Raw genomic sequence first — 8,828 nt, 5'->3', positions numbered from 1 at the left:
TCCCAAATCTGTGCTCTTTCTACTGAGACACGCTGCTGAGGAAAGGCCAACCCCATAGTCGACACCTCTATCTTCCAAGAACAGTTACAACTCTGACCACAGAGCATAGTCCAAACATGGCCTAGTGGATAGAACAGGGTCCTGGGAATCAGAAGGTGATGAGTTCTAATCCTGTGTCTGCCACTAGTCTGCTGTATGACCTTGGGCAAATCACTTTACTTCTCTGGGCCTCAGTTACCTTATCTGTAAAAAATGGGGGTTGAGACTATGAGCCCCACATAGGACAGGGACTGTGTCCAATCCAATTTGCTTGTATCCACCCCAGTGCTTAGTACAGTGCCTGCCACATGGTAAGCACTTAACAAATACCACAATTATTACTATTATTACTAAGTGGTTCCAAACTTCAAAGGGTTTAGCTCTGGGCCTCCTGCAGATGCTAAACAAAATGGGGTTGGGATGATTAGGGAGTTGGGGTGAGTCTAAAAACTCATTGCCCTTGATTAAATAATCCTCAGTGAATTAGGCTGGAGACAGTCAGGCATGAATTAGATGTTTAATCGTGGGATGGGCTAGAGAGAAAGATTAAGAGGAGGTGATAGAGTGACCTTCCTTTCGAGATCCCACAACCACCCACCCTTCCTCTGGATACCTAGGTAGGCTGCTCCTGCTCCCCAGATTGGCCTTCCAAGGATCAATCCACCCGTGAGAGATAACTCAATACTCTTCGTAAGTCATGACCCATAAAAGGATCCATACAGGCATTACAACACAGTGTTGCCAATTTCAAAGAAGTTTCAATATTCCATTTTAAAACGTTGTTAAAAAATCAGCAAATATTGCACCCTGATGAAATTGTATTTCTTAAATTATAGGATTGCAGGAATGTGAAATTAGTGAACCACTTAACAACTATGGGAAGCCAAGTGACCTCCATTTCAACTTCACTAAACATCTTCCAGATGAGGTGCTAAATACTCTGGAGCTCCTGATTTTGAAATTGCCTCTGAGGTTGACTATTTTACATGTCATCTGTCTCCCCAGAGCACTATCAGTGATCTGTAAAGTAAGCAATTTTGGCTGTCAGCTTTCCTTCCAGATTCAGTGACAAGGAATGCATCAGACATAGATGCTCTTTCCAATTTGTTCATTTTTCATGTCAGCCTGGACTGATGATCAGGACTCTCGATATTGTGTTTATCCTGTGGCTCAGGGAAAGAAATGAAAAAGAAAATTGTTTGGTTACCATTTTGTAGAATATAGCAAATTCAAAATACAAATCCATTTAAATGTGGCAAAAACACAGAAAAACACAATTTTAATGAGAGCCAGTCATATTCCAGAGGCAAATGATTTCTGGGTTCTGATTATTTTTTATTAATATTTTAGCGATTATTGCAGCATTTATTTTGAACCCATAGAATGACTTGCTCCTGGGGAGATCAAAGCACTTTGCAAGAGCGTATTTACTATCCATTCTACCCTTCTGAAAGAGATAAGTGCTATTAAAGAAGCAAATTGGGTAATTGAAATAAACAAACAATAAACCCAGAAGTTCTAATGCTAGCTGGTTTTCCCATGACCTTGGAGATCTGCTAGTGTATTGGTTTTCTTCATCTAGAAAAGAAGATCAGCAAAATTCAGCTACCCTTCCAAGACTGTAGTGAAATCTAGAGGTATCTTTCAGGTTACAAGACACCATTAATGATGGGAAAACATTAACCACATATGCTAGTATGGCTGAAAGGATTGACGAATGACCGATAATTGTTTCATTTATTATACATGTAAAGATTGTCTTTTGCTCTGTTATTGCCTTTGTGACTGTCAGGGCCTGGTGGAGTTTTCAACTGTCTCTTGCCCGTCACAAATTTCTTGATTTTTATTTTTTTATTGAAGGAGTCATGCTATTTCTATCATGGTTGGCAGGTTGACATTCATTCATTCATTCAATCATATTTATTGAGCGCTTACTGTGTGCAGAGCACTGTACTAAGTGCTTGGGAAGTACAAGTTGGCAACATATAGAGATGGCCCCTACCCAACAGTGGGCTCACAGTCTAGAAGGGGGAGACAGAGAACAAAACATATTAACAGAATAAAGTAAATAGAATAAATATGTACAAGTGAAATAGAGTAATAAATACATACCAACATATATACATATATATATAGGTGCTGTGGGGAAGGGAAGGAGGTAAAGCGGGGGGGATGGAGATGGGGAGGACTTATGTACTTATCTACTGGTACTGTCTCCCAACCATGTTTGTCTAGGACACATTACTTGAAATTTTTCATCACTGAGTTTTTCAAATGTTCCTTTTGCACCCTGTTTATGCTTTTCCCATTCTGCATCACTGATGAGTGAGCATCAGGGGAATGTCTGTCCTTTGCTACTGTCCACAGTCAGAGCGCAATGTATTCTGTCATTTTTTTTTAGTGGTATTTGTTTAGTGCTTACTATGTGCCGAGCACTGTTCATTGCCACCTACCACCCAGGGAAGTCTTTAATGTTTTCTTTTTCTTGACTCACCCAGCCTCCTAACCCCACCCATCCAACTCTCCTTTAATCCTTCAAAATTCCATCCCTTCAATCCACTAATGATCTAATTAGCCCCACCCAAATCTGTCTCCATATCCCAAACTCTCCTTGTTCCATCTCCCCGTGACTCCACCCTGCTTGTTTTGTCTTATGTTGTGGAGTCCTCTCTGACCCATAGTGACGCCATGGACTCATCTCTCCCAGAATGTCCCACCTCCATCTTCAACCGTTCTGTTAGTGGATCCATACAGTTTTCCTGGTAAAAATACGGAAGTGGTTTGCCATTGCCTCCTTCCATGCAGCAAACTTGAGTCTCCACCCTCTCCTCTCTCCAATGCCTCTGCTGCCCAGCACGGCAGAGTTTCGACTTGTAGCCGATTGCCTTCCACTCGCTAGCCACTGGCCAAGCTAGGAATGGAATGGGTAGGCCTCTGCTTGACTCTCCCTCCCGTAGTCGAGACTGGTGAGTACTGGAAACTCTCCAGGTGTGGCACCTTGCCACATACCCCATAATCCTGGATCTGATCTACACACTTTTTAATGTTTTTTAATCTTCCCACTGCAATCAACCCTTACTGCCTGCAACAAAACTAGGTGTGGAAGGGAGTTTGGGGGAGGGCAGCATGAATTTGATCCAGCACATAGTACAATGCCTGGCACAGAGTAAGCACTTAACAAATACCATAATTATTATTATCCCCACTATGGGGCAAAGGGTGTGTCTACCAAATCTGCTATACTGCTGCAGGTGCTTAGTCAATCAATCAATTGTATTTATTGAGCACTTACTGTGTGCAGAGCACTGTACTAAGCTCTTGGGAAGTACTAGTTGGCAACATATAGAGACAGTCCCTACCCAACAGTGGGCTCACAGTCTAAAAGGGGGAGACAGAGAACAAAACGAAACATACTAACAAAATAAAATAAATAGAATAGATATGTACAAGTCCCCTCTCAGGGTCACATCTGGAGAGTTTCCAGTACTCTATTAGTCTCGGCTACAGGAGGGAGAGTAAAGCAGAGGCATATCCATTCCATTCCTAGCTTGGGCAGTGGCTAGTGAGTGGAAAGCAATCTGCTACAAGTCAAAACTCACCTGTGCTGGACAGCAGCAGCGTGGGAGAGAGTGGAGGACGGAGACTCGAGTTTACTGCGTGGGAGGCAACGGTAAACCACTTCAGTATTTTTACCAAGAAAACTCCATGGCTACATTACCAGAATGATTGCAGATGAATGGAGGGGCATTCTGGGAGAGATATGTCCGTGGTGTCGCTATGGGTCGCAAACAACTCGAAAGCCTAAGACAAGACATAACAAGTGCTTAGTACAGTGCACTGCACACAATAAGCACTCAAGAAATATGATTGTTTGATCCCCTACTTAGTTTCTTCCCTGCAAAACTGTGGTTTTGAGAGCTGCGGATGGCTGAGCTGTATGGGACCCAGACATCACAGAAGGAACCCAAGCTGCTACAGTGGAGCAAGCTACAAGGTCAGAGGAAGAGAGGAGCTGTGAAGGTGGAGATTTAAATGATTAAAAGAGGCCAGGGTGAGAGGGAATTGGGGTTGAAGGGGTCAAGTTGAGGAAAGAAAAGCAAATAAATAAAATGGCTTACATGGGTGACAGATGGCAGTTCCAGGATTAATTATGTTTAGCTTGCCTGCCACAGCAAGTAAAAGGAATCTAAACTCTGCTGAATATCCTGCAGTCATCCATTCTCCTCTCACATATTGCCCAGAGAAAGTGTGATGCATTGAGTTTGGTTTTAATGCTAGTGAACTAACCGCGTGCCAGGGCTTGGTTGCTAGGGATCATGCTGAGAATGCGTATAGGCAGGGTGATTGGCATGCTCTCAGGCATGGTCCAAATTACCCTCTTTAATTTCTGTGTAGACCTTCCGTTTGGTTTGAACCTTTGTGCTAGATTGACACCACACTCCCCTACCAGCCTTCCTAAGGCCTGCTGGACTTCTTGATTTAAGTAGAACACTAGACTGTGAGCCCGTTGTGGGCAGGAATTGTCTCTACTTGTTGCCGAATTGTATGTCCCAAGCGCTTAGTACGGTGCTCTGCACACAGTAAGCACTCAATAAATATGATTGAATGAATGAATAAATGAGCATTAGACAATCATTCTGACTAGCTAGTATTGTTCCAGAAACAGTGGAAAATTTGGTGCTTGGTTATGAAATCTTGATGTCCACTGAGCCCATTCCCAGAAAGTAGGTGATCTGCTCAGGAAGGAACATTCATTCTTTTGGACTCCTTGGAGCATTGTTAACCAAAGGTGACACCTTTTCAACCTTTAAACTCTAATCTAATGTGCCAAATGATCTCCCACATGATCTGAATAAGTGAATGAGCCCTTTTGAACATCTAATTTATAGCTTAGGTTCTGGGAATAATCCAGATCCATAAAAATATCTCAAAAACTCCTTGCAAAATATAGGAACTTCATTCTGAAACTATTAAGTAAAAGGAAACTGGTTTCAGAGTTCCAGGAGCCTTGCCCTACCATTTTTCCAAAGATAAGATTCCCAAGATCAATTTCTATCAATCAATCATATTTATCAAGTGCTTGCAATATGCAGGGCACTGAACTAAGCACTTGGGAGAGTACAGGACAATAATATAACAGACACATTCCCTGCCCTCAACGAGTTTACAATCTAGAAGGGGACAGTATCCCACATTAGCATGTTAGTAGGAATGCTAGTATCCCATTCTAACAGAATCTTAAGGTTTCATTCTCACTTTGATTTGAGAGTTATACATGGGTGCTAACTGGAGATGGACTTGCACAGTAAGCATATCATTTTCTGATCTTTTCCCTAGAGAAACCTGAATAAAATCTAGATGGCTGAATTTGACTTGGAACAAATTATCTTATTTTTCTATGGTAAAATTCTACCAATATTTACTGAGCCCTTGATTTTATGTCAGCAAGGACAATGACTAAAAACTTGTCTTTCCTTTTCTGTTGAGTTTCTCAAAAAAGCTGTGAAATGGTCTCTTGCTCATTCAAGTGCTGCTGATGTCTTGAAGAGGAGTAGTATTTTTCTTGCGCTGGTAGAGTAATGGCATTATTTTTTAAGTGTGTTTCTTCATTGAAAGTCCATCTCCAATCAATATAAAAGATTGTTATTACATGACAACAACCTGAGGGAATTAGAGAAGCTACATTTCATTCTAAGAGAAAAAACCCCTTAACCGAAACAAAAAAAACAACAAACAAAAACCTCATGTAGGCACTCACCTCCTTGATGTATGGCTATTTCGGAACAGGGAGGATAAGAGTTATTTTTATATTCACCACTTCCACTTCCTCTCCTCCAACATCCTCATTTTTGGATACTTCTCAAGTCAACCTACATACTGCAGCCTGTTCTTTACTCTGCCACGGCCGACCTCTTCCTCTTTCCCTCTTTTCTACCTGGAATTTGCCTCTACATCTGGCAGATCATTGCTCTCCCCATCTTCAGAGCCGTTATGAAATCACATCACCTCTGAGGAAGCCTTCCCTGATTAATCTCTCATCTCCCCCGCTTCTTCTCCCACTTCCTAATGCTACTTCTACACTTCTGCATCCCCTTAACATTTGGATACCCACTTGAGCACCTCATAGTACTGATGTAAATATCCTTATACTCCGTTGCTTCCCCATATCTAGAATTAATTTTATTGTCTATTGTCCCCACTAGATTGTAAGCCTCTTGAGGGCTGGAACTCTGACCACTTAATTTATCATACTTAGTACAGTACTCTGCCCAGAATAAGGTACAGATAAACACTACTGACTGGTTGTTTTGTAGGACAAAGCGGGAGGTAAGCTTCTCTCTACTCTGTAAGCTCCTTGTGGACAGGGATTGTGTCTATTTTTCTCTATTGCACTGTAATCTCCCAATAATGTAGTATTAATCAATCAGCCATACTTTTTGATCACTTACTATGCTCAACACTAACCCCTTGGGACAGTTCAACATAACAGGTGGTGGACACATTCCCCGTCTAAAAGGAGCTTACAGTCTAGAGGGGGAAACACATTAAAATAAATTAGAGATCTATACATACGTGCTGTGGGACTGAGAGTGGGTTGAATAAAGAGTACAAATACAAGTGTAAATGCTATCAATGCAGTAAGCACTTAATGAATCCCACTGATATATTGTCTGATTGAGTGAAGAGAAAGAAACTTCATTCACAACCATTTCATGCAGGTTTGCGTGGCAGGGGAGAAGGAGCCACAACTAACCATATTGACGAGATATTAGATGATGACCAATTCCTATGTCACTCCCGAAGTCTTCTTGAATAATGTGAGCATCTAGCTTTATTTCAATTTATTCTGATGACTTGACACCTGTCCACATATTTTGTTTTTTGTCTGTCTCCCCCTTCTAGACTGTGAGCCCATTGTTGGGTACGGACCATCTCTTTATGTTGCCAACTTGTACTTCCCAAGTGCTTAGTACAGTGCTCTGCACACAGTAAGCACTCAATAAATACAATTGAATGAATGAATGAATGCACATGGGAGAAGGATACTATAGTTTGAAAGTAATTATAATAATAATTGTGGCACCGGGGTGGATACAAGCAAATCAGGTTAGACACAGTTCTTGACCTACATGGGGCTCACAGTCTTAATCTCTGTTTCGCATGTGAGGCAACTGAAGCCCAGAGAAATTAAACAAATTACTCGAGGTCACACAGCAGACAAGTGACGGGGCCAGGATTACAACCGAGGTCCTTCTGACTCCCAAGCCCATGCTCTATCCACTGGGCTGCACTCTTTCTCTACTACGCCACGTTGTTCAAGACTAATAAAAACTGAAGGGTGGCCTTGTGTACAGGGTACTGTGTATGCAGGGGATGTGAGTGGGGGAACATAAAGATTACCTGGTCTAGACCAAGTTCCATTTATCAGGATTAAGCTTGATTAAAGTTCTTGACTCCATCTGAAACATTTTTTGTGAAATACCACACTAAACAAGCATTGATGGAAATTCGTTATTTTCTTATTAATCTAAAAAGAAAATGCTGCTGATTTGAAAAATGTAATGCCATCAACACATCATTAAAAGGAATAAAAACATTTTAGCCCTTCTGAAATCACATGCTTCTGCTCTGTGACCTGGGGCATGTTACTTAACTTCTTCGTGCATCTGTTTCCTCATCTGTAAAATGAGGATAAAATATCTGTTCTCCCTAACTTTTGATTGTGAGCTCCATGTGGGAAAGGGATGCTGTCTGACTTGATTATCTTTTATCTACCCTATCACAATCTTCTGACAAAGATCTGTCTTAATTCATTGGATTATATTTTTTAAGTGCCCACGGTGTGCAGAGCACTGTACTAAGCACTTGGGAGAGTACAATATAACAATAAACAGACACATTCCCTGCCCAATGGGCACAATCTGCCTCTATGAATACAGTTTTCTAAAAATCTCAAGTGACTAGACAACTTGGACTTGGATAATATTTGCTGAATATCGAACTCCTTTCTGTTTCTAACATGGTTACAATTTCCCTTTCAATATTCTTCTGAAGATTCATGCCCTCCAACTCAGTTCTTCATGTGCTGATTTGAAGGTTGATGCAGGGAAGATTCTGAAAAACAGCAGAGAAGATGTGTGGCTAGGCAAGAAGAAGAAAGACTACAATAGGAGAGGGGTGGGATAGGCAATTTGGGGTGATTTTAAAAACGGTGTTATTTTTTTTAAATGGGATTTGTTAAGCCCTTACTATTTTCCAAGCACTGTACTATGTGCAGGGCTGGATACAAAATAATCAGGTGGTGCGCAGTCTCTGTTCCACACAGGGCTCAAAGTCTTAATCTCCATTTTCCAGATGAAACGACTGAGGCAAAAAGAAGTTGTGACTTGGGAGTCCCACAGCAGGGAAGTGGAGGAGCTGGGATGAAAAGCCACATTCTTCAAATCCCAGGCCCAGGCTCTTTCCACTAGGCCACACTACTTCCCTGATTGCATTACCCACTTCTTGCAGGTCAATTTGCAGATGGTCTATCTTTCTTGATTTATTTTGTAAGGAAAATAGCATATGGAAATCCTTTTTAGAAAAACTCCCTGATTTTAAGCAAATCCCCACTCCTGGGTTTTCTATTTTCATCTAGCACCATGACATGTATTTTATGAATACCGTAATACATTCACTTACTCCTTCAGCTTTTTAGGTGAAATGTAAAAAAAATAAATCCTGATACCGATATATGTTGGAGTTTCTAGGGAATAGGACTGTCAACTTGGTTTGGGCTAGATAGCTTC

General features: G+C 41.3%; 1 non-coding gene across 1 annotated transcript; it reads left to right on the top strand.

Annotated features, from left to right (window-relative positions):
- Positions 1 to 3,490: 3,490 nt before the first annotated feature.
- Positions 3,491 to 3,628, top strand: LOC119929035. The gene has a single exon (XR_005451178.1). It is a non-coding gene; the product is annotated as a small nucleolar RNA SNORA7 (small nucleolar RNA).
- Positions 3,629 to 8,828: the final 5,200 nt, after the last annotated feature.

Source organism: Tachyglossus aculeatus, chromosome 5 (assembly GCF_015852505.1).
Source record: "Tachyglossus aculeatus isolate mTacAcu1 chromosome 5, mTacAcu1.pri, whole genome shotgun sequence".
Taxonomy (NCBI): Eukaryota; Metazoa; Chordata; class Mammalia; order Monotremata; family Tachyglossidae; genus Tachyglossus; species Tachyglossus aculeatus.
This window is presented reverse-complemented; position numbering and strand designations above follow the sequence as displayed.